We start from the raw sequence: 26,994 nt of genomic DNA, 5'->3' as shown, positions 1-26,994 counted from the left end.
TAAAATTCGACAGAAAATTCGCCTTTGCACATCCGGGAGCTGCAGGAATAGCATTAGAGCGCCGATGCATGATCTCCAGCTGCTGTCAGTCACTCACCAGCAGGTGGCGCAAGCGGCTGTTGATGAAGACCAAAGCAACAGGTGGATACTATATACATATAGCATATATAGTATCTTTATACTATTATTATTATTTAAAAATTTGTATTATTGCTATTCATTAGTATTACTATTTTAAAGTATTACTATATACAGCCTATGCATTTCTATTCATTCATATTTCCTAACCCTTAATTTTGAAAGAAATCTAGAAAAATAACTTTGAATTACTCTGTTTTTGAAAATATCATAAATATTATGTACTAAATGTTTAATTGCGAACCATTTTCAAAGCATGAACAAATCAAGCTTACCTTACATTGAGTTTCTGTTCAGAATCAAAACTTCTGTACCTCAGAATCCACTGTGCCGCTTTCTTTTCAATGAACAGTAAAAGACGCAGAAACATCCTCTTAGTTTTCCAGTCTTCCTCTGAGAAATTTATTTGAAACACTGCTCCTGTACATTAGAAAACATAATTTTAATTCCAGGATTAAACTTTCAGTTCCATTTCTCTCAATGCACAGGAGCGGGCGAGCGCCACCACGCAAACACCAGACGCACTGTACCACCAGAACCGAAGCAGAGTGAGTGTAAACAGTGGGAGGAAGGATTTGAACGTAACACCTCTCATTCCATCAGGCTTCCAAAGGGAAGCAGCCTCCAGCACCACCTGCTCAGCAGGGAAAGGAGAGCGTTTCAATTTAAGAGTCCTTAAATTCCACACACACAGAGGTCACACAAAGCAAAGTTCAAAAGGTCAGGAGGATAAAAACAGTTTTAGTCCACAAGATAGAGAGTACCATATTCCATGTCCATGTTCCAGAGTTGACGTGAACAGTTTGAAGTCTCGTATCAGCGCAGAAGAGATCGCTGGGACCCCTGATGACGTGTGTCACCCTCCTCTGGTACAGAAGAACACTTGAGGCCTGTGAGCTAAACAAAAACAACATTTACACTTAAAACCTGGTGACATCTGGATCTATCTATCTGTAAGATATTTGTTTTTTAATATATTTTTGAAAGCCGTCTCTAATGTTAACCAAGGCTGCATTTATTTGATCAAAAATACAGTAAAAATAGTATTATTGTGAAATATTATTATAGTTTTAAATAACTGTTTTCTATAATATATTTTAAAATGCAATTTATTTCTGTGATGCAAAGCTGAATTTTCAGCATCATTACTCCAGTCTTCAGTGTCACATGATCCTTCAGGAAGCGCTGCTTCATATTTTGCATTATTTTCAGGATTCTTTTTGTACATGTATTTTTTTCATGATTTTTTTAAAGAATAGAAAGTTCAAAAGAACAGCATTTGTTTGAAATAGAAATATTTTGTAACTTTATAAATGTCTTTACCGCCACTTTTGATAATTTTATGCATCATTGCTGAATAAATGTATTCATTTCTGAAAAAATAAATAAATAAATCGTGCTGACCCAAAAACTTTTGAACGGTAGTGTATAACAAATAACACAAAGCTTTTAACATTCAGTCTTCAAATCTTTTTATATTGTCCTCACACTACATGAGACTTGTACTGTATAATTGTGATGGGTCATTCATGAACGATTCGTTCATTGCGTCTGTCACGTGACAAATGAACAAAAGACTCGGAAGGTAAAGTAATTATTTATGTTCCCTGTAAATTATCATTGGCTGCATTATGGAGATTTCTTAATTTGGAATATGATCAAGATTGCGTAGGTGGATGTGTTTGGGGAATTTGGCTGGTAAAAGTATAACATTTAAAGACATTTCAATGAACGCAATGACTTGAATAAAGATTCGTTCATTTTGATGAACGAGATCGAACGAGAGAGTCAATAAAATGATCCGAACCTCCCATCACTACTGTACAGCCTTCAAAATGTTGTAAACATTTAGTACCAACATTCAAAGTCTGTCTTGGCAAACCTTCTTATTCTAGTTTATTATGATTTGGTGGAATATTTTTGCAATTTCAGCCACAATGTTCTTTTAAGTGGACGAAGAGAAAAGTGAAATAGAATATTTATTCTTATAATCTAGTGTGTATGAAGTTATCATGTACTACCGGAGTCCACTGAGCCACATGGCACCGTTTCCTGCTTTCTGGAAGAGCTACGACCAAAGAATGAAGGCTAAAGAAAAAAATAAAAATAAAAATAAAAACTGAACATGGGAACAAAAACAAAAGACAAAAAAAACACCAACACAATGGAACAAAGAGGAGAGAATAAAATAAACATTACATTTAGGCTGAGATCAAAATATTATTATTGGAGATGATTGTACTGACCTTGACAGAAAATGATAGATGAGTGATCTATATGATTACCTTTTCTTCTAGTTCCTTGATCTGTCGTTTCTGTGCCTCTATCCATTCTTCAAGCTCTTTTATCCTCTGATGGGATGAGAAAAACAGATCAATCAACAGTAACAAATGGCCAATATTATACATATACGTTGCAATAGAAATAAGCATGAACTCTTTCACTTCTGTTTCTCATGTTTTATAGATGTATATACCGCTTGAGCATGTTGTAGCAGTTCCATCCTCTCTCTGAGTATCTGCGCATCTCTCTCTCGTAATTCACTCAAAACCTGCCTCTTCCACTGATCCACAGCCTCTCTCAGCGAATCACGGTCCTGCTCGCTCAGCAGCTCGGACAGCTTCCCACCCGTCTCCTCCTGCTGCAAAGCGTCAAACAGCATCGCCTCCAACTCAAGGATGCGCTGAGAGAAACACAGAGGGGAGTGGGCCAGAGATGACATGCATTCACCACCAGGGGGCACAGAAGGGCAGAACTGCATCTCATAATAGAGTAAAACTCCTCCGCAGTGCTTGAGAATAAAGCATATGGATTATTGGCCATGTACAGTCCTTACCTTATGTGCATGGTCCAAAGACTGCTTTCTGTAGTCTAATTCCTCATCTAAATAGCCTTTTTGTTTGCTAAAGAGCTCCTTCGGAGGAAAATGACAAGAGGAAATAATCGTTTTGATGTAAAAACACCACATTAACAAAAGTTATTCTGAATAGATTAGTGAGTGAGATTATTATTATTATTTAAATTCTAATATGAAATCAACATACACTTACGGCGTTATCCCCCAGAATATCCAGTTTCTTCATCAGCTCTGTGATCACAATGTCCTGTGGTGTGAGAAAGACTTTAATTGAGAGATATTAAACCACAAATTCTCCTCCAGACATCAGCAGATTAGATCTGTGCTGGATCACTGACAGTCTGTTACGTGTTTGGACTGATATCAGTTCCATCTGAAAAACTACATTGAAAACTGTGCCGAAAAACCAAAAGTTGTCACTATAAGAATCTGCTGTTTATTTGAAAAGGCACACCATATCTGTATTTAAAATGTGTTACAATGTAGAACTTACTATAATATAAAAATATTTATTTTAAAAGATTTAATAAGTAATACAATTCTGAAAACATAATAAATTAGTATAATATTAAACCATTATTTAATGAAATATAAAATAATATATAAATTAAAAAGGGAAAAAAAACATCTGTATTTAATTGTTATAGGTAAGATAACATAAAAAGCTTTCTTTTAAAAGATTCAATAAGTAGAACAATTATAAAAACATAAGGTAACAATATTAAATCATTATTTAATAAAATATAAAATACTATGTAAAGCAAAACATGTCTATTTAAAATGAGTTATATGGAGCATAATATAATAACATTTCTTTTGAAAGATTTAATAGGTAAAACAATTATGAAAACAATAAGGTAATGAAATATTAAATAATTATTTAATAAAACAAAATACTATATATAATAAAAAAGCACAACATATATATTTAAAATGTGTTGTATGTAGTATGATATAGGGAAATAATTATAAAAACAACAATGCAACATTAATATTAAATCATTATTTAATACCATTTAAAAAAAATAACGGTTTCCCCGGTAACGCTGTACACAAAGCAGCACTGCGCTCACAAACACTGCTTTATCAGGCATCACAGACATGATGAAATGAAAATGAGAGCAATCGGACCAATCACCGCAGATTAGCGTCACGCAAAGGAGAGGTTTGGAAAAATTAATCGTTGTGCGAATCGTTTGGAAGTCGTTGAGCAAGTAAGGTAAATATAAATGCATATTATAAGACAATGAAACTGTTTTTTGACATTGCATGCATGTCAACCTGTTGTTGGGGACTCCCAAAACCAAAATATGAACCTTTCATTACGCATAATAGGGGCACTTTAAAATTTTATAGTTACATAATACAACTTCCCCCATGTGACAACTCTATGGAGACATGTGGCATATGGTTCAGGGCAACTCACAGTAACACCCTCTGCCTCACAGTACAACTGCAGGGGACTCATGCCCTCAGCAAAGTGGATGTTCTGGAAGTTAATGGCTGGAGATCTTCTCTCTCTTTCCTGGGGAAAAAAAAAGAGCATCATTATTATTCTTCTGTTCCTGTAGATTAAATCTGTGTCTGACACACTTGCATACACATGACACATTTTGGAGTAGAAAGATCTTCAAGTCAGACTCACTTCAAGTTCAAGAATTCTGAACTCCAGGAGTTCGTTTTGGTCTTTTGCATCCTGAATTTCATTTTTCAGTCGCGTCTCCTCCGTCTCCATATTTTTAATCTGGGAACAAAAAACACAAAGTGTGGGGTAAAAAAAAAAAGGCATCTGACAAGAAAACTGGCTGTGAAACAAATGAGCTGCATTCACTGCCTGAAATCGGCTTCATGAAATTAATTAAAACCACAGCTGAACTACTGAAAGAGGGTCATTTTTGGGGTCATTCCTATAATTCGGTGCCTTTGTAACATAAAGAAGCCTTTTTTGTCTTTACACACAATTTTCCCAAAGTCATACAGGTCAAACTTTAAAAACTTAAACTGAGTTATTAATAGAAACATTAAACAAAAGAAAACGTGCTCTGATTGCGATATCCGTCTTCTATCAGTCTGATGAACACGAATGTCACCCACCTTTTCTATAAGCTCTTGGTTGCGTTTATACAAAGCTTGTTTCTCCTCAATCCACTTCATATCCTGAAAAATGCATATAATATGAATGCAAATGATTTTAAAAATTCAATGCTAGAAGATCTTATCATGTAAAATCCCCTCCAACACTCTCCCAGACTCATTCTCCTTCAGTGCATCTCTGATCCCAGAGCAATTTCAGCTGCGCACGTACCCCTCACAGCCCAGACTGATGTATGACCAGCACTGCTCACATTCTCTTCACTCACCGATTATATGGGATTACTTTTAGGGTTGTCATCATATGTGTGTGTGTTGCCACAAAATAAACCTCGATTTAGACTACAAGTGGCCCTCGGGTGGAAAAAAATATTCAAAGACTGTCAAAGACTGCTGAAAAGTCACCATAAGACATATTCATCATCTCTGATTAAATTATATTTCTTTCAATGGGGTCCAAAAGTTACACAGCAAAAGTTTTGGTTCGCTTTGTATTACATTCTGGATCCTTTACAGTGAATGGGTGCCGTCAGAATAAGAGTCCAAACAGCTGATAAACACATCACAATAATCCACAAGCAATCCACACCACTCCAGTCCATCAGTTAACATCTTGTGAAGTGAAATGTTGCGTGTTTGTAAGAAACAAATGACTTGTGGATTATTGTTTTGTTTTTATCAGCTTATGCTTAATTTTCTTACTAATAAAATTTAAATTATAATTTATTTCTAAATTATTTCTAAATTTTGGGGTAAAATAAGTAAGAAGAACTTATGGAAATTAAAGTGTGTAATGCATTTAAATACATTTACCTTTTCACTTTCGATGTCCAACATTTTCTGCTGTAATGCTGATTTGGTGACTTCAATTTGCTCTAACCACTGGACACAAGAGACGTCAAAATACAGAAACATGAAACAGTCATTAAAACAGCATGAAATAATAATAATACTTTTTAAATTTTTTTTTTATTTTTAAAAATACCTTCTCGGCTAATGTTAATACTGTTCTGGCATGAATAACCACAACTTGCTCTTCGTTGGTCAGATTCTGTTCGTGTCATCCAATGAAAAGATGAGACATCAGTGACAGAGATATAGTATGCATGTGTACCAAACACACCCAGGCATGTGTAAACACACACGTTTACATATGAAATCAACATACACTTACGGCGTTATCCCCCAGAATATCCAGTTTCTTCATCAGCTCTGTGATCACAATGTCCTGTGGTGTGAGAAAGACTTTAATTGAGAGATATTAAACCACAAATTCTCCTCCAGACATCAGCAGATTAGATCTGTGCTGGATCACTGACAGTCTGTTACGTGTTTGGACTGATATCAGTTCCATCTGAAAAACTACATTGAAAACTGTGCCGAAAAACCAAAAGTTGTCACTATAAGAATCTGCTGTTTATTTGAAAAGGCACACCATATCTGTATTTAAAATGTGTTACAATGTAGAACTTACTATAATATAAAAATATTTATTTTAAAAGATTTAATAAGTAATACAATTCTGAAAACATAATAAATTAGTATAATATTAAACCATTATTTAATGAAATATAAAATAATATATAATTCTGACGGCACCCATTCACTGCAGGGGATCCACTGGTGAGCAAGTAGCATACTGCTACATTTCTCCAAATCTGTTCTAATGAAGAAACAAACTCTCCTACATGTTGGATGGCCTGAGGGGTAAGTACGTTTTCAGCAATTTTCATTTTTGTGAACTATTTCTTTACTGGAATTATGCAAGTACAACTGTGCTAAATGTTATTTTGCAGTTCTAACGGTAACAGTGCTGGTGTTTTACCTGTCCCTGATGACTTAGAACACACTCCAGATCTGCTATTCTGGTCTGGTACCGGATCAGTTCGGCCTGAAGCTGCTCTCGAGTCTAAAACAGACAAACAATTATAATTTCTGCACATCTGTAAAGAAAAAAAGAAAAGAAAAGAAATGCCATTTGTAAACCATATTACTTTTGTGTATTTGAGTAAAATATTATATTCAATTAGGAAACAAATGTAGGGCGGGACTTAATTTAGATTTTCAGTAATTAATTGGATTGTGAAAAGTGGGCGTTGCCAGAATGTTGATTGGAGGTGATTGGAGGAAAGGAGTTGAAAACTAAGATGGAATTTATTTCATTTAAATGAAACGATTACAATGATCAAATATTTTGTTCTTTAGAATAATGTGGTCTGTTTTGATTTCATGGTGATGTTGATGTTTATTTTATTTTTTATTTAAAAGTTAAACTAGGAACATTTTGGGGTGGGGTGGGGCAAATGTTTTGTGAATCTGGATTTTGTACCAGAGATATTACTACAGAAATGGAGACCGAGTGACTGGCAAAATGTCCTGTCACTCGTTGTGGTCAAAAATGCTCTATTGCATTTCCTGGTTATGACACGGTGTAATATTGCAAAAAGAATCATATTCATATAGTGAACTATACAGCCATCTACTAATAGTTGAGATGTTGTTGTTAAAGAGAGTGAATATAAATATTGCATGGCTGGGATGTTTAAATGATTTACCTTGACCTCTTTCTCTGCATCAAACGTTCCTCCCACCTGCTCCTGCAGGAGCGCGTAAGCTCGCTGAAGAGCCTGATACTCCATCGTCAGCTGACGGAAGCGCAGCTCTGTCTCCTCCTTAAGCATTCCCTGAGCACAGAGAGACGACAGGTTTACGGTCATAGTTTACAGAGACACACAAACACAGCCAAACACACACACACACACACACACACATCTTCGAGGTCATCGTCTGGCGTGCAGGGCGTTCGGTCTGTGTGGTAGGAAATAGAGGAGCCGTCCGAGTCTATAGAGCCTTCCTCATCATAGCCAAAAAACGTCTCCACCACCGGCTATGGAGAGAATGAGAGAGATTTTGTTTTAAAAACCTTTTTGACCCAAAGAAGTTTAAATATACAGAAGGTAAGGAAAAAGAAATATACAATAATAATAATAATAATAATAATCAAATAAAAAAATGAATAATTAAAAAAATTAGCTCAAATGAAACATAGCAACAAATACTTACAGAGAAAATAGGCTTATATTCTTCATCAAAAATATAATCTAAATATATTTCTTGATCGTTTCTGTGAGAACCACAGGGTTAATGTTCATTGTTGCGTAAATTAATATATATTTTTAAAAATACATAAATAAAACATCACTAGGATTAATCAGTCGTGCAGTGGTGCTTAATCATAAAATGATAACATTACATAATAATTATAATGGTAAATTTTAGTACTAATATAAAAACATATCCATATTCAATGCATAATTAAATTATATCAATCAGTCAATAAAATATAAACAAACAAAACCTAAAATAATAATATTTTAAAATAAATATTTCATACATCAAATATGATAATAAAATAAATGCATTATTAAAAGTATATGATTATCAAAACTAAACAAAATATAAGCAAATCAATAGATGAAATGATGCAACATTTCAAGCAAATATTCTATGCACACTATGATTATAAAAAGGAATGTATAATTAACCTTAAAATGCATAATCACGAATAATGCAATGTATGAGTAAATATATGTTTAATTTATATAGCGCCTTTCCCAAGCTCAAGGACGCTCTACAAGGTACACCAAAGCAGCAAATATTATAATAAATATTATGGAGGAAATGAGTTGAAAACTAAGATGGAATTTATTTCATTTAAATGAAACGATTACGGGAGCAAATGTTTTGTGAATCTGGATTTTGTACCAAAGAGATATTATTACAGAAATGGAGAGTTGTGGTCAGAAACGCTCTATTGCATTTGCCTAAATAGTATATAAGAATAAGACATTACGGAATTATATGCAGTAATGTAAAATAATAATGTTTTTATTTTATTCTTTTGATGATTTAAAATGTAAATTTTTTATTAATGGGAAAACTACTTTATAAAAGGTCTCGTTTTTTTTTGTTTTTTTACTTTGCCAGAATGTTTGATTTTTTTTTCACCTTCATGATTGTATCTTACGTGCACTTAAAAAAAAAAAATGTGTTTGACAATGAATTGTGTCTGCATAGTTCAGTCCTGATGTCTGCGTACCCTACAGATTCTGAAGGGCTTCTTCCTGCGTAGGCTGTCCTGTCTCCTGTATCTCAGCAGCATGTCTCTCTCCTGAGAAACAAGATCAAAACAAGATTAAATTAAAGAACAAAACACCTGAACTTGCATCAGATTCTCTATCATACATGAACATCTCATTTCTATAAAGTACAAGGTGCTATTTCCACTACACTTCCAGTTTTACAGAAAGAAAGGAATGCATGCAGCTGTATTTACATTATGTCTGAACCTCACATACAGTACATTACTCACTCATTTCAGTTGCTAATTTCATTCACCCTTTGAGAAAACAGATATTTCTGCAGACATTTTCATCTGGGTTTTGTTAGGTAACATGTATATGCAAAAACATATTTTAGCATTTCACAGTGTGAATATTTCCCAGAGGCAAAATGACTCACTATCACACTCTTCACGTATCCAGCGGTTTCCAGTGCCTGGAAATTAAAGCAGACTGATCAGAGAACAGCAAGACACAGTTTGCATGTATAATTACTTTTATAAAACTGACCCCATATCATTTAATTCCTAAATACTTTTTTGTGCATCCATGTGAGAAGAAATGCTGATACCTTGGACAGTTCGTCGATTATGTTCTGTTGTTCCAGCACTTGTAGTCTGAGAAACTCAATTTCTCTTTCTTCTTGACTCTGATCCAGATCGTTCAGAGAACTGGGCCGGCGAATCGTCCCAGCCTTCTCTCGCTGCAAAATAAAACATCCAGTGACCGGATGTGTGCACAGAGACTTCTGACATAATTACTTATGTCTGATAAGTTGTCATAATGATCAGATCATTTAGACATGAGTAGTAACAAGGCTCGATGCTGAACGACTCAACCGACAAATTGTTTACATGCAAACACGGCCATGTTACATAAAGATGCTTCAGTATTCAAAGCTAATGTTTTATGCAAATAGCGTGAACTTCATCTGAAAAGACTACTTCAGTATCAAACATATATAAACAGGTTTATGCAGTAAAATAGGCAGATGGATGCTTCTTTTGTCTAGGGAATCAATCAAAATAACAGTAATGTGCCTGAGCTGGAAATGGCCAATTATGTCTAATGACAGTGGAGCAGTTGTTGGATATAAATTGATCAAAGCAGAACCGGCTCTACCAGCCCCCTCATCATGCATTTACTGCAATAAGTACATTTCCAAGAGTAATAATAAGAAATGCATAGAAATGTATAATCACTACATTAGAATGATTTCTGGAGGATCATGTGACACTGACGACTGGAATAATGATGCTGAAAATTCAGCTTTGAATCACAGGAACAAATTACATTTTAAAATATTTAAAACAGTTATTTTCAATTTTAATAATATTTCACAATATGTCTGTTTTTGTTCTCTAATTGTGACCCTGGAACACAAAACCAGTCATAAGTAGCACAGGTATAGTTGTAGCAATAGCCAACAATATGGGTCAACAATTGTATGGGTCAAAATTATAAATTTTTCTTTTATGCCAAAAATCATTAGGATGTTAAGTAAAGATCATGTTCCATGAAGATATTTTGTAAAATTCCTACTGTAAATATATTAAAACTTAATTACTGATTAGTAATCGCATTGCTAAGAACTTAATTTGGACAGCTTTAAAGGCGATTTTCTCAATATTTTGATTTTTTTGCACCCTCAGATTCCAGATTTTCAAATAGTTGCATCTCGGCCAAATATTATCTTATCCTAACAAACCATACATCAATGCACAAATCTCAATTTTGAAAAATTGACACTTATGACTGGTTTTGTGGTTCAGGGTCACATTTTTGATCAAATAAATGCAGCCTTGGTGAGTATAAAACACATCTGTTTAAAAAAAAAAATAAATAAATAACCTTACCAACCCCAAGCTTTTGGTAGTTTTAATCAACATCAGTATTTTAAGAACTTTAACTGGTCAACATTTGATTTTCAACAATATAATATTTCATTTTTAAATATAATTTTGCCTCTATTATAGTTCATATAGTTCATGTGATGTAACTGTAAATTCTTAAAACTAAAAGTATGCTATATAGTCTCTCAATTAAAAAGGGCTCATACTATGCAAATACAGACATGTTCAGTGAGTTGTTTCACTTCATTACCATTTCGATGTTCTCCTGAGTGACAAAGTGCAGTTTGTTCTCCATGTGTCTCAATGCATGAGCCAGCTCCTCATTCTTGCGGCTGAGACGTCTGTTCTTGTCTAGTAATGGCTTATACTGGCTCTCAGCTTCACGGAGACGCTTTAACTGGGAACAAACACACACAGAAACAGAGGGTAACCAAAAAAAGTCGAGGTGGCAAAACGTCTCAGGTTACTTATGTAACCATGGTTCCCTGAGTAGGGAACGAGACACTGCGTCCTCTAGGTTTCTTGCCATGCTGCGGACGCAAGCTTCAGACGAAGAAGTGAATGATGTATGCTCCCGGCGCCTATTTATACTATAGTCGCACCGGTAGTGACGTCATGGCTGTCGCCGGCCAACGAGTTGGTGTTTTTTCAATGTATGCTTCAGACACGGGTCACGACGAGGCGTTCCCCATAGCGACCCCTAGAGGACGCAGTTTGAAGTTCCCATGAAAGGGAACGTCTCAGGTTACTTATGTAACCATGGTTCCCTGAGTAGGGAACGAGACACTGCGTCCTCTAGGTTTCTTGCCATGCTGCGGACGCAAGCTTCAGACGAAGAAGTGAATGATGTATGCTCCCGGCGCCTATTTATACTATAGTCGCACCGGTAGTGACGTCATGGCTGTCGCCGGCCAACGAGTTGGTGTTTTTTCAATGTATGCTTCAGACACGGGTCACGACGAGGCGTTCCCCATAGCGACCCCTAGAGGACGCAGTTTGAAGTTCCCATGAAAGGGAACGTCTCAGGTTACTTATGTAACCATGGTTCCCTGAGTAGGGAACGAGACACTGCGTCCTCTAGGTTTCTTGCCATGCTGCGGACGCAAGCTTCAGACGAAGAAGTGAATGATGTATGCTCCCGGCGCCTATTTATACTATAGTCGCACCGGTAGTGACGTCATGGCTGTCGCCGGCCAACGAGTTGGTGTTTTTTCAATGTATGCTTCAGACACGGGTCACGACGAGGCGTTCCCCATAGCGACCCCTAGAGGACGCAGTTTGAAGTTCCCATGAAAGGGAACGTCTCAGGTTACTTATGTAACCATGGTTCCCTGAGTAGGGAACGAGACACTGCGTCCTCTAGGTTTCTTGCCATGCTGCGGACGCAAGCTTCAGACGAAGAAGTGAATGATGTATGCTCCCGGCGCCTATTTATACTATAGTCGCACCGGTAGTGACGTCATGGCTGTCGCCGGCCAACGAGTTGGTGTTTTTTCAATGTATGCTTCAGACACGGGTCACGACGAGGCGTTCCCCATAGCGACCCCTAGAGGACGCAGTTTGAAGTTCCCATGAAAGGGAACGTCTCAGGTTACTTATGTAACCATGGTTCCCTGAGTAGGGAACGAGACACTGCGTCCTCTAGGTTTCTTGCCATGCTGCGGACGCAAGCTTCAGACGAAGAAGTGAATGATGTATGCTCCCGGCGCCTATTTATACTATAGTCGCACCGGTAGTGACGTCATGGCTGTCGCCGGCCAACGAGTTGGTGTTTTTTCAATGTATGCTTCAGACACGGGTCACGACGAGGCGTTCCCCATAGCGACCCCTAGAGGACGCAGTTTGAAGTTCCCATGAAAGGGAACGTCTCAGGTTACTTATGTAACCATGGTTCCCTGAGTAGGGAACGAGACACTGCGTCCTCTAGGTTTCTTGCCATGCTGCGGACGCAAGCTTCAGACGAAGAAGTGAATGATGTATGCTCCCGGCGCCTATTTATACTATAGTCGCACCGGTAGTGACGTCATGGCTGTCGCCGGCCAACGAGTTGGTGTTTTTTCAATGTATGCTTCAGACACGGGTCACGACGAGGCGTTCCCCATAGCGACCCCTAGAGGACGCAGTTTGAAGTTCCCATGAAAGGGAACGTCTCAGGTTACTTATGTAACCATGGTTCCCTGAGTAGGGAACGAGACACTGCGTCCTCTAGGTTTCTTGCCATGCTGCGGACGCAAGCTTCAGACGAAGAAGTGAATGATGTATGCTCCCGGCGCCTATTTATACTATAGTCGCACCGGTAGTGACGTCATGGCTGTCGCCGGCCAACGAGTTGGTGTTTTTTCAATGTATGCTTCAGACACGGGTCACGACGAGGCGTTCCCCATAGCGACCCCTAGAGGACGCAGTTTGAAGTTCCCATGAAAGGGAACGTCTCAGGTTACTTATGTAACCATGGTTCCCTGAGTAGGGAACGAGACACTGCGTCCTCTAGGTTTCTTGCCATGCTGCGGACGCAAGCTTCAGACGAAGAAGTGAATGATGTATGCTCCCGGCGCCTATTTATACTATAGTCGCACCGGTAGTGACGTCATGGCTGTCGCCGGCCAACGAGTTGGTGTTTTTTCAATGTATGCTTCAGACACGGGTCACGACGAGGCGTTCCCCATAGCGACCCCTAGAGGACGCAGTTTGAAGTTCCCATGAAAGGGAACGTCTCAGGTTACTTATGTAACCATGGTTCCCTGAGTAGGGAACGAGACACTGCGTCCTCTAGGTTTCTTGCCATGCTGCGGACGCAAGCTTCAGACGAAGAAGTGAATGATGTATGCTCCCGGCGCCTATTTATACTATAGTCGCACCGGTAGTGACGTCATGGCTGTCGCCGGCCAACGAGTTGGTGTTTTTTCAATGTATGCTTCAGACACGGGTCACGACGAGGCGTTCCCCATAGCGACCCCTAGAGGACGCAGTTTGAAGTTCCCATGAAAGGGAACGTCTCAGGTTACTTATGTAACCATGGTTCCCTGAGTAGGGAACGAGACACTGCGTCCTCTAGGTTTCTTGCCATGCTGCGGACGCAAGCTTCAGACGAAGAAGTGAATGATGTATGCTCCCGGCGCCTATTTATACTATAGTCGCACCGGTAGTGACGTCATGGCTGTCGCCGGCCAACGAGTTGGTGTTTTTTCAATGTATGCTTCAGACACGGGTCACGACGAGGCGTTCCCCATAGCGACCCCTAGAGGACGCAGTTTGAAGTTCCCATGAAAGGGAACGTCTCAGGTTACTTATGTAACCATGGTTCCCTGAGTAGGGAACGAGACACTGCGTCCTCTAGGTTTCTTGCCATGCTGCGGACGCAAGCTTCAGACGAAGAAGTGAATGATGTATGCTCCCGGCGCCTATTTATACTATAGTCGCACCGGTAGTGACGTCATGGCTGTCGCCGGCCAACGAGTTGGTGTTTTTTCAATGTATGCTTCAGACACGGGTCACGACGAGGCGTTCCCCATAGCGACCCCTAGAGGACGCAGTTTGAAGTTCCCATGAAAGGGAACGTCTCAGGTTACTTATGTAACCATGGTTCCCTGAGTAGGGAACGAGACACTGCGTCCTCTAGGTTTCTTGCCATGCTGCGGACGCAAGCTTCAGACGAAGAAGTGAATGATGTATGCTCCCGGCGCCTATTTATACTATAGTCGCACCGGTAGTGACGTCATGGCTGTCGCCGGCCAACGAGTTGGTGTTTTTTCAATGTATGCTTCAGACACGGGTCACGACGAGGCGTTCCCCATAGCGACCCCTAGAGGACGCAGTTTGAAGTTCCCATGAAAGGGAACGTCTCAGGTTACTTATGTAACCATGGTTCCCTGAGTAGGGAACGAGACACTGCGTCCTCTAGGTTTCTTGCCATGCTGCGGACGCAAGCTTCAGACGAAGAAGTGAATGATGTATGCTCCCGGCGCCTATTTATACTATAGTCGCACCGGTAGTGACGTCATGGCTGTCGCCGGCCAACGAGTTGGTGTTTTTTCAATGTATGCTTCAGACACGGGTCACGACGAGGCGTTCCCCATAGCGACCCCTAGAGGACGCAGTTCGAAGTTCCCATGAAAGGGAAGCATGCAGTAACCCTAAATAATATTTAAATACTTAAAAATGCATGAATATCATTCCTTTAGGAAGGACAGCTATATTGCTTTCAGAAAATACTTTTACAAATAAAACCTGCAAAGTTACTTATTTTGAACACAACGCAATCTTTCAAAATGTGATCCAAGATATTGCAAAACTAAATAACCTGGACTGTACATTTGAAGAACCAAGACTGTCTAACTAGTTGGAAAATTTGTTTAAGACATGAAATCTAAACTGATAGAGAAAGCGACTTGGCTATTTCAGTCTACTTGAACATCCAGTCATTGTTGAGGACTGTATTGAGTGGTAAACTGAGTCCTAACCCTTGCTGAAGGTTTCAGCTGCCATGTTTAAATCACTCTGTCTCTGTATTGATCTTTAAGACTGTCTGAGCTGAGAGGAGGAAACACTAAAGTCATTCATCACTGCTCACATACTCACCACCATTACAGAGAACATTCAGACTGTCACATAACACTAAGAAAGGCAAAAACACTCTTTAATACGCTATGATATTACAGTAAACATAATACAGAAGACACACACTACATATATGTGCACAAAGCAATCACAGTTTGGAAAAGAAAAATAACAATTACTTATAGGCAATTTTTAAGAAGGCTGAATTAGTTTTTGGACAAAAGGAAAGAAAGAAAGAAAGAAAGAAAGAAAGAAAGAAAGACAGACAGAGAGACAGACAGACAGACAGATCTATAACAAGTAAATAAATAAGTAAATATATAAAGATTTTTACCATAACAATAAATTAAAACAGAACAAATATAACATAAAATAAAATAAATCTTTTACCATAAAGTAAAATATTAACAGTATATATATAAATTTAATACAATTCAAAATTAAAAATGTTTCAAACTAGCACAGACTCACCAGTTCATTGCGTTCCTCTGACAGCAGTGCATTGCGGACTTCTAGTTTGCGGATAATAGCACTCAGTTCTGCGATTTTCAGTTGGAAACGTCGAGCGTCCCTCTCATCCAACTGCTGCATCTGGAAAACAAACCAACTGCAGGTAACTGGAAAAAACACTCGTCATTCGTATATTTTTTTAATGTTAATCTATCTATCCATCCATCTATCCACCCATCCATCCATCCATCTATCTATCTATCATGCTGCAAGGCTTCTTTAAACATCATCGACAAACATCAAAGTCTTGATATATATACACTTTTTATTTATTTATTTTATTTCAATTCCATTTGGTGTTGCTGTATTTAGGAAATATTCCATTATGTCAGGTAACCATAGAAACAGTCAGAGGAGGGAATAGAGTCAGAGCGCTCTGGCGTGGCCACATCTGACAGAGAGCTGAAAGGTCACTGATCAAATCCATCTTTTCTCCTGCAGAGAAAATGAAAGCAGCAGCTCCACCACAGCAGAAGCAGACCTCAAACCCACAGCAACACAAATACAGCCAGAGACACGGATGTTCTGCTGCAGGGAAACAAGCCTCGGATATAGAGACGCAAGACTGAACGTGTGAATACAAAGTGTGTGCATCTATGCGTTTCCTAACAGCCCTGAGAAGGTGATATGTGGGAAAGATCACACTCACACTCTCACCTTCAGCAGTCTGCTCTGTGCTGCATGATGACAGAGTGAAATGCCCATCTCACAGCTAAATCTATTTTAAAAAGTTACTGCTGTTAATGAAAATCTGTCACTAATGTCTATAGACGAGTTTGCGCAGGCAATAAAAGGTGTAATAATGTGTGATGTAGGAAAGAACGGGACATTAGAGTCGTGCTGTCAAGCGTGAGGATCCCGGGACAGATCAGTGTTTACTCCAGCAGATGAAACAAGCAGCTGGACCAGCAATATTTTCCTCAAACCCAGATCTATTACATTCCTTGAACCTTTGCACAAAACTGTATTCACAATTCCAACCTGTCAATTAATCAAACACCTTTTTAGGGGCCATACTGCACACTTTTATAATGTTTTCTTTCTCTTGAAATCAAGCAAGGACAGTCTGCTGTGCATTAAGTTAATACCACATGCACATTAATGACCTTTTTGATGTTCTTACTGTGGATTGGAATAAAAATCGTTTTAAAGGTTTCTTCAAGGACTGAATAACAGCATAGCTGATAAATATTAAACAGTAAAGTACAACAGTCATTGACCACTTTTCATATCGCCTTTATTTCTGTAAGTGTTTTTCCCATTTATTTTCTCCATAGGCATTTAAAATATTTTCAATAAAAAATAGAAGCCATTAACCCAAAACTAACCAGCTCCAAAATGAATAACAAAAACAATATGTTTTTGAAAGTGTCTCTAATGCTCACCAAGGCTGATAAAAATACAGAAAAACAGTAATATCGTGAAATATTATTACAATTTGAAATAAGTAATTTCTATTTGAATATATTTTAAAACGTAATTTATTCCTGTGATGGTAAAGCTGAAATTTCAGCATCATTACTCCAGTCTTCAGTGTCACATGATCCTTAAAAATCATTTTTTGGTTCTTTATTTAATAGATACTTTTACAAGAACAGCATTTATTTCAAATAGAAACCTTTTGTAACATTAGAAATGTCTTTACTGTCACTTTTAATCAATTGAATGTGTTGCTGAGGAATAAAAGTATTAATTTCTATCAAATAAAATAAAATAAAATAAAATAAAATAAACATTTTGACTGGTAGTCTACAAAGCATTAAAAAAAAAACAAATGTACAAAACTGTATATTTAACAACTTTTATGACTGAATGAACTACTCATTTTACAATCTCTTGACACAAACAAAAAAAGCATAAATATAAAACCATTTGACTGTAATTTTAATTTTAATTGTAATTTTAATGAACTCACACTCTCACCTTCAGCAGTCTGCTCTGTGCTGCATGATGACAGAGTGAAATGCCCATCTCACAGCTAAATCTATTTTAAAAAGTTACTGCTGTTAATGAAAATCTGTCACTAATGTCTATAGACGAGTTTGCGCAGGCAATAAAAGGTGTAATAATGTGTGATGTAGGAAAGAACGGGACATTAGAGTCGTGCTGTCAAGCGTGAGGATCCCGGGACAGATCAGTGTTTACTCCAGCAGATGAAACAAGCAGCTGGACCAGCAATATTTTCCTCAAACCCAGATCTATTACATTCCTTGAACCTTTGCACAAAACTGTATTCACAATTCCAACCTGTCAATTAATCAAACACCTTTTTAGGGGCCATACTGCACACTTTTATAATGTTTTCTTTCTCTTGAAATCAAGCAAGGACAGTCTGCTGTGCATTAAGTTAATACCACATGCACATTAATGACCTTTTTGATGTTCTTACTGTGGATTGGAATAAAAATCGTTTTAAAGGTTTCTTCAAGGACTGAATAACAGCATAGCTGATAAATATTAAACAGTAAAGTACAACAGTCATTGACCACTTTTCATATCGCCTTTATTTCTGTAAGTGTTTTTCCCATTTATTTTCTCCATAGGCATTTAAAATATTTTCAATAAAAAATAGAAGCCATTAACCCAAAACTAACCAGCTCCAAAATGAATAACAAAAACAATATGTTTTTGAAAGTGTCTCTAATGCTCACCAAGGCTGATAAAAATACAGAAAAACAGTAATATCGTGAAATATTATTACAATTTGAAATAAGTAATTTCTATTTGAATATATTTTAAAACGTAATTTATTCCTGTGATGGTAAAGCTGAAATTTCAGCATCATTACTCCAGTCTTCAGTGTCACATGATCCTTAAAAATCATTTTTTGGTTCTTTATTTAATAGATACTTTTACAAGAACAGCATTTATTTCAAATAGAAACCTTTTGTAACATTAGAAATGTCTTTACTGTCACTTTTAATCAATTGAATGTGTTGCTGAGGAATAAAAGTATTAATTTCTATCAAATAAAATAAAATAAAATAAAATAAAATAAACATTTTGACTGGTAGTCTACAAAGCATTAAAAAAAAAACAAATGTACAAAACTGTATATTTAACAACTTTTATGACTGAATGAACTACTCATTTTACAATCTCTTGACACAAACAAAAAAAGCATAACAAATATAAAACCATTTGACTGTAATTTAAATTTTAATTGTAATTTTAATGAAGTTTAATGCATAATATCCAAACATAGATTGATATGTTTTTTTTCTAGTACACCTTTATACTAGGAAATTGCATGACTTTTTAAAAACCAACATGAATTGGCTTTTAAACACAGAAAAAAGGGGTTTAAAATTGTACCTTTTGGGGTACAACAGCTTGTCCCTGGAGCAGTACCCTTAAAAGGACATATTTGTACCTTTTTTACCCCTAATAGGTACATATTAGTACCTTAAGGGTACGTATTACTACTCTAAGGTACTAATATGTACCTATTAGGGGTAAAAAAGGTACAAATATGTCCTTTTAAGGATACTGCTCCAGGGACAAGCTGCTGTACCCCAAAAGGTACAATTCTGGCCCCTTATTTTTCTGTGTGATGAATCATATACCATCACCTAATAACTTTGGAGCTCACGCTAGATCTGTCTTGAAGACTTTACATGTTATTGCTCAAAAGCGGTTTATGAAGAATATGAATGAGACTTTCTGAAAACAGACTGTTGTGCTTTATATTGCTATACATCTGGGTTGAGGAAAACAGATCTGAGCAGGTGAGCAGAGTGAAAGCAGAAGTACAGCAAGCGGTGAGGTTTAGTAATGAAGGAGAGGTGCTTACAGGGTTAGCTGTGTTCTCTGCTGCGTCCCCTGCAGCGGGTGAATAAGGGCCCTCTCGTCTGGGGCTGGAGTCTCGCAGCAGGGCCAGCTGAGTGTCTACAGCCTGTTTCTGCTGCTGTAGTTTCCACGTGTGGCCCGCCTGAGCGCTGAGCTCTCTCTCCAGCCCACAGACAGCGTGCTCCTTTAGTTTAATCTCATCCATCTACAGGACAGAACACAGCACAGTCACACACATTCTGCCTTAAACGGGACACAGTCGACGTAAGAATACATAAAACATGACCGGCAGTCCGCAGGAGGAAACACAGTTACCACGTTCACTCTGGACAGGAAATCACACGAAAGTCCAGGGTTATTTTAGAATCAGACATGTTATTATAGACTTGATTTTGTTTTATTAGTTATATATATATATATTTATTTATTTTTAAATATGTATATATTTTGTTTTTGTCTATAGTTTTTATTAATTTTTAGTTTTTAGTCAGTCTTAGTTTTTTTGGTACATCAAGTTGAACTAAATGAAAATCAGAAACGTTCCTTTGGCAACTATCTGAATCAAAATAATTTTTAAAAAATATTTTATTTTAGTTAATGTTTCTTATTTCAAGTAATACAATTTTTATAGTTTATTAATTAATTAATTCATCCCCCCAAAAACATAACATTTAGTTTTGATTCATTTTTATTTCAGTTTAAGCTATTTAAGTACATCAAATCAAACTAAATGAAAATGAGAAATGTTGCCTTGGTGACTAGCTGACATAATAATAATAATGGTAATGATAATGATAATAATAATGATGATAATAATAATAATATATTTATTCCAGCATATTCCAATAATATATTCCAATATTCCAGCATTTCTTTATTTTTTTTAATTATTTTTTTTTATGGCTTTAGTTTTAATTATTGGTCTATTTATTTATTTATTTATTTGCATTTTATTTCCAAAAATCCATAAAGTGTCTATACAGTTTTTATGAATTTTTATTTCATTTTTAGTTTAAGTTATTTTAGAACATCACGTATATAGTTAAAATATATTCAAATGATGGTGTTAGTTTAATGGTTTAGTCTACAGAAAGCTGATTTTCCAGAAGGCTAAATTAACGCACTTATGCACTGCTTTATTTATTTCGCTAGTTTTACTATTTATATATATAGTTATTTATTTATTTAAAATTGCCGAGTGCACCTTTAAGATTTATTTAAGGTTTATTTCCAAAAGCTGTCTCTGGGGAAGAACCCATTCAAAATACCTCAGGGTGTATTCACACCTGTTTTGTTTGGTTTTGTTTTCCCCTTTGGTGTGGATCTTCTGGGCAGGTGTGAATACAGCAATCGCACTTGGGACCTCAGGCACCGGATGCCGTGCACGCGCCCAAAGACAGTTGGACATAGTGGTGTATTAGAGGTAAAAAATGATATAAATACTGTTCGGTGTCTCGCACAAACTGATCGTTTCGTCTCTTAGGACATCAATGTGTCGTCACGAGCCGCAGGGTTTAATTTGGATTTGTCTGTGCATGTTTTTTTTACTCTCATAGATTTTGTTACCATTGCCATGCATTATACGACTGATAGACTGCAACGGCTGGAGTTAAAAATCATCATTTGTGTTCTACTGAAGAAACAAAGTCACCTACATCTTGGATGCCCTGGGGGTAAGCAGATAAACATCAAATTTTATTTTTTGGGTGAACTATCCCTTTAAGCACACGTGTGGTTTTGTTTACAGTTTCTGGTTCACTTGCAAAAAGGGCAGTGTGAAAGCGAACCGCACCAAACAAACAAAAAAATCAACATTGTATTTGGTCCTGACCAAAGCAAGTGAACTAGCGGACTTTCCTGGTGTGAATACACCCTTATTTACCCCTAAATGGAGCATATTACTACCTAAAGTGTACATATTAGTACCTTTTTTGAACAGTTTCTGCTCCAGTAACAGCTGTGTCTTTTTGTTCTGACAGTGCATAAATGGTATAAAGTATAGGAGTCCAAATGCAACATAAATCCTTGCAAAAGTGCTTCTGCACACCTACACAACCTGTAGAGAATCAGGCATTTCTGTGCTATTGGATGTGTTCTGACACTCAGAGCACGCGCCACGTCTATAGGAACAAAGTGATCCCATCGTACTTGTGTATCAGTAAGAGAAAGACCATATAAATCCATTTCATAAACTCCTCACAGCAACTAAACAGCAGCAAACAGAAGCACCACTCAAAGAAATGAACTGCGCTGCTTGCTTTCTCTGCCTTGATGTTCTCCCTCTCAAATACACACATCCATTTATAGCTACTGTACCTCTTGTGATTCAGTTCTCTGTGAGCGGACTATTAGAGATTTTTACAATTCCTTTTACGTTTGGACATGCAAATGGAAAATCTTTAGGCTGACCTTTCACAAATCACAGCTCTAATAAATCACCTAACTGGAAAAATGGCCTCATGTACAGTCCAGAAATAGTTCACACACACCTTGAACAGCAGTTCAAAAGAAGCATTACACTCCAGTTATGCACTGATTCAAACACTGCATAAGATTTATACATCTCAGTTTCTAAAACCTGCATGGAAATTGTAATTAGCTCAATATCTTTGACAGTTAAAGTGTGAACTGATGGACTAATCAAATTCTTTCAAACTCTGACTCAAAAGGGAGAGACTGTGGCTAGTTGTCACACTTTTTACTCCAGTGAATATTTTTCAGGTTTATTTCTGAAAATCAATTTTTGTACAGACACATATCTTTAAGTCTCTCTAAAAAATAGCCTAATGAATATTTATATCCTGAGAAAAAAGGTACCTGAATCGCACTCAACTCAAATGTTTGCTTGTTTGTTTGTTTTTTTAAGAAATTAATTTTGTTGTTTTTTTTGAGCAAACCAATCAAACTTGACAGTAAAGACATTAAAAATGTTACAGATGATCTTTATTTCAAATGCTATTCGTCTGAACCTTCTACTCAAAGAAACCTGAAAAAATGTGCATTATGATTTCCACAAAAATATTAAGCAGCACAAGCCTGTTTCCAACTTTTCTCTTGCAATTCTGAGTTTACATCTTACAATTCTTACTTTCTTTCTCACAAGTCTGAGATACAAAGTTGGAAGGAGATACAAGCTCAGAATTGCACGATAAAAAAACTCATAATCCTGAGAAAAAAGTCAGAATTGTGAGATATAAACTTTTTTGTGCAGAATTCTGAGTTTCAATTCAAAATTGTGAGTTAAATAGAAAACAGTTGTTTTAAACGGCAATACTATTTCACAATATTACTGTTTTTACTGTATTTTTGATTAAAAAATGTGGTACCTTGGTACTAAAAAAAACTACTACTGTATTTTCACCTAAATTTAAACAGTAAAACAATGATGAAACAAAACAATCAATGAAACAGCAAAGACAGAAAAGATAACATTGTGACAACTAGCCCCGGTAAACATTCAAACCCCCTCAGTTGAAATCTCTGTAGAGACACTGTATATATAATTCTTCACCATACTGAAGAAGATAAAACTGTTTAATGAAGAAAAGAACACATCTTTCTGGTGTTCAATGACTCATTCTGTCTGTCAGGTGACTCACATTGACACGCCCACTGAAGGCGTTACCACAGCGACCAGAGCATCTCACAGGAAATCTCAGTGTGTGCGTCTATGTTTATCTGTGTTATATAAAGCGCTACATGTCTCGGTGGAAAAATTAGGCCCTGTTCTCTTATATGGCATCCCTGCGGCTATAGAGAAAGACACTTATTCAGCATAAATGCACATTACACAACACATTACTGTTTCCATGAGCTTCATGAAAAGTTGATTATGATGTGTGCCATTACACGCGCCTCACTGTTTCCTTGGTGATTCATGTGCATGATGAATTAATTTAATCAAGAAATATCAGCCGTGGACATTCAGTATCCGGGCTCCGGGCCAGACCGCAGGGCTCCAGACCCGTGATGGACGGACACCAAACTCCTGCCGGTGCGCTGCTTAACATGGATTTGAACACAGCAAGCCCTGCTGCTCAGTGGAAATGTCCTAATTTTTAAATTTTCCTTAATCAAATGGGGTTATCATAGGACCGTGCTTTGAATGTGAAGCCAACCAGCACGAATATGCATCTATTATTACATATCATGCCTACAGTACTTGATTCTGATTGGTTAACTAGCATTCTGCAGTCAGATAGTTTTGCATAATGGCTGCTAAACAGTATATTTGACAGTTTTTTCCCCTGTGCTAGTTTCATATCACTCTACAGTCTTTTTCTTCTCACATAAATAATTATAACTCAAACAATTATTTCATAAACATTTGAATTTTTACACTGCATTTTGTCAGTCATTTTGTTCTCTTTTAGCATTGATCCAAGAAGCCCTTCCCATAATGAATCCTCATCGGACTAAACCAATATTATATTAAATAAATTTAATTAAATTAAAAGAGAAATATTTAAATCATTTAGGTTGAGAATCAGTTATTAAATTACAAATATCTAACGATACACAGGGTAAACCATAAGAAGCTTTAAAATGTACTATATTTGAATTAATCTTCCTGTATAAAAAACTATACTATACTATTATATAAGTGCAAATATAGTTATTAGTTTTTTTTTTTATTTATTGACATTTGTCATCCTGAAAAAATTATATATATATATATATATATATATATATATATATAATTTATTCATATTTTTATTAATGTAACAACAACAACAAAAATAATAATAATGATAATTACAATAATAATAATCATCATCATCGTAATAATTGTGGAGCATGCACCAACAAATATGTTTTGTTGATGGGATCACTTCTGGACTAGTGTTGATGTGCGTTGTTGTTAACATAGAACTTGAAGAAGCTCACTTTTTTTTCTGAGAATATTTAATGATGTAAAGCCTCTCCAAACAATACACCAGGCTGATCCGAACTCCCTCAAACGGCCGAGGCACAGCTATCTCCTCAGAAAAGGCGGGACAGCTGTAATCCACCTTCCCTCGTGAGTCCATCTCTAATTGACATCTCAATGCCTCAGACGACTGAGTCTCTCTTTCATGTGTCAGACTGCTTCTCCTTCTCTGAAACTAATCCTGTTATGCCTCTTATCCACGGACTCAACATTATTTACCCAACCTTTAAACACGACCCATTCACACTCACACATGCTTAATAAACTTACAGTCTGCATGCAGAGGATTGACGCATTTGAATTATGAAGAGAATCTCACTCCAAGTTTCCAACGCACTAAAACAAATATTGCCATGACTTATTAAAGCTGATGTGTAATTTTCTACTCAGTATTACAAATTAACATGCATTATTAGTTCTGCCATTCCATCTGCTAATGCTAGTGGCACAGATATTACACACTTTATTAAACTCATAAACAAAATCTATCTTGTATAAAATGATAAGAGAGAAATATGTTGAAAAATGTGACTTATGTTTGCCTATGTAAAAACAGACTGCCATGTTGCTAAAGTACAGTGGGTGGTTGGCAGTTTTGCCATATTCAGAATGTTTTTAACATGCTGCTATGAGCTTGCTAGAATGTTATGGTTAGGTGGCTGTTTACTGTAAAAATTATATGATCAGTAAGTCATGGCAGCTTATATTTTTCACATTACTTTAACTCATCAAAATGTGTTGAGCAATTTCAACTTCAACTTTTTATTATTCTTTTTTTAACTTGATTTTTAAGTCAGTTTAATGTAATTTAAGTTCAAATGATTTGCACAACCAAGTTGATTATACTTACAAATTCTAATTCAGCAACTGAATTAAAGCTCTCAAATTGAAATAGGTGGAATTTATTTACAGTGTATATGTTATATATGAGTATATATAAATAAATACATAATAAAAGTAAAAATAAAAATAAAAACTAAATAAAAAAGTATAAATGAAAAATCAATTAAAAATACATATGGATAAAAATAAATAATAAAAATAAATGAAAAACAAAATCTTTCAAAAAGTGTAAAAACTCAATAACTGAAATTTATTTGCTGTGTACCCAAAAAGGGATTACATGCTGAGATACTAGCAATGTTCTGTTTATTATTATAAAGTGTAAAATACATAAATACATACATACCCACCCCATATTAGGTAGTTTTCTTTATTAGGAAATAAACTTGTAAGAGTAGGCTATTTTACATTTGCATCTGTGTAACAAACAAATAAAGAGTCCTGCTCATGTAAATAAGGCATGTTCTGGAGACTCAGCACTATTTAAAACAACATCCCACTACTCAATCTCCAGCATTCCCCTGTGGATTGCATCAGATGCCCTCCCAACAATTTCAGTATTCAATGTGTTCCTCACATCACTCTCAGACTGTGTACCAACAACGCATATAAATGCACGTACACCAAGCACTTCCACGTTCACATAATATGAGAAAATGACATTGATTGATGTTTCACTTCAACCCAGACCAGAATAAATCCCATTATTTAATTTAACCAAGATCCGAACGTCTCTTTCATTTAAAATCACACAGGCACAGTGTCTCTCCCTCCCATCAGATCATTTCTACAGCTGGTGTTGATGTCATCACTGCAGCTGACCAATCAGGAAACACCTTGTGTGATTCATCATTCTGCTATTTCATTCTTTCTCTTTACGCTCTCATTATTTCAGCTTACTGCCATCATGTGTTCAGTGCTTCTCTTCATTTATCCATGTTTTGCTATGAGGTTGCTAGGGCGTTGCTAGGTGGATGCTGGGTTGTTATTGAGTTCTACTAGGTGGTTGCTTACATGCTGATTTTTTTCTTTTTATTCTACCAGATGAAAATCAAAAGTCTGATTGCTTAGAAAACTAACATCAGACCTCTCCTCAAACAGCTGCATGACTTGAGGCATCTTTCTAGCTGGTAACACAAACAGTGCTTGCCTCAGCAAGAATCTCTAATTATGGGCTTGCTTTGTTGTTTTGGTTGGGTGGTCTGTCCTGTCCATAAAGGACAGTCGTGGACTTGTATCAGCAAACATGCACACACACGCACACACACACACACACACACACACACACACACACACACACACACA

The 26,994-nt window shown here is 36.7% G+C and overlaps 1 pseudogene; it reads right to left on the bottom strand.

The window, feature by feature from the left end:
* Window positions 1-397: 397 nt before the first annotated feature.
* Window positions 398-26,994, bottom strand: part of LOC107653117 (janus kinase and microtubule-interacting protein 3-like) — a 46,082-nt pseudogene continuing 19,485 nt past the window's right edge.

Source organism: Sinocyclocheilus anshuiensis, unplaced genomic scaffold (assembly GCF_001515605.1).
Source record: "Sinocyclocheilus anshuiensis isolate Anshui unplaced genomic scaffold, SAMN03320099.WGS_v1.1 scaffold1328, whole genome shotgun sequence".
Lineage (NCBI taxonomy): Eukaryota > Metazoa > Chordata > Actinopteri > Cypriniformes > Cyprinidae > Sinocyclocheilus > Sinocyclocheilus anshuiensis.
The sequence above is the reverse complement of the archived record's forward strand: the minus strand, read 5'-3'. Positions and strand labels throughout refer to the sequence as shown.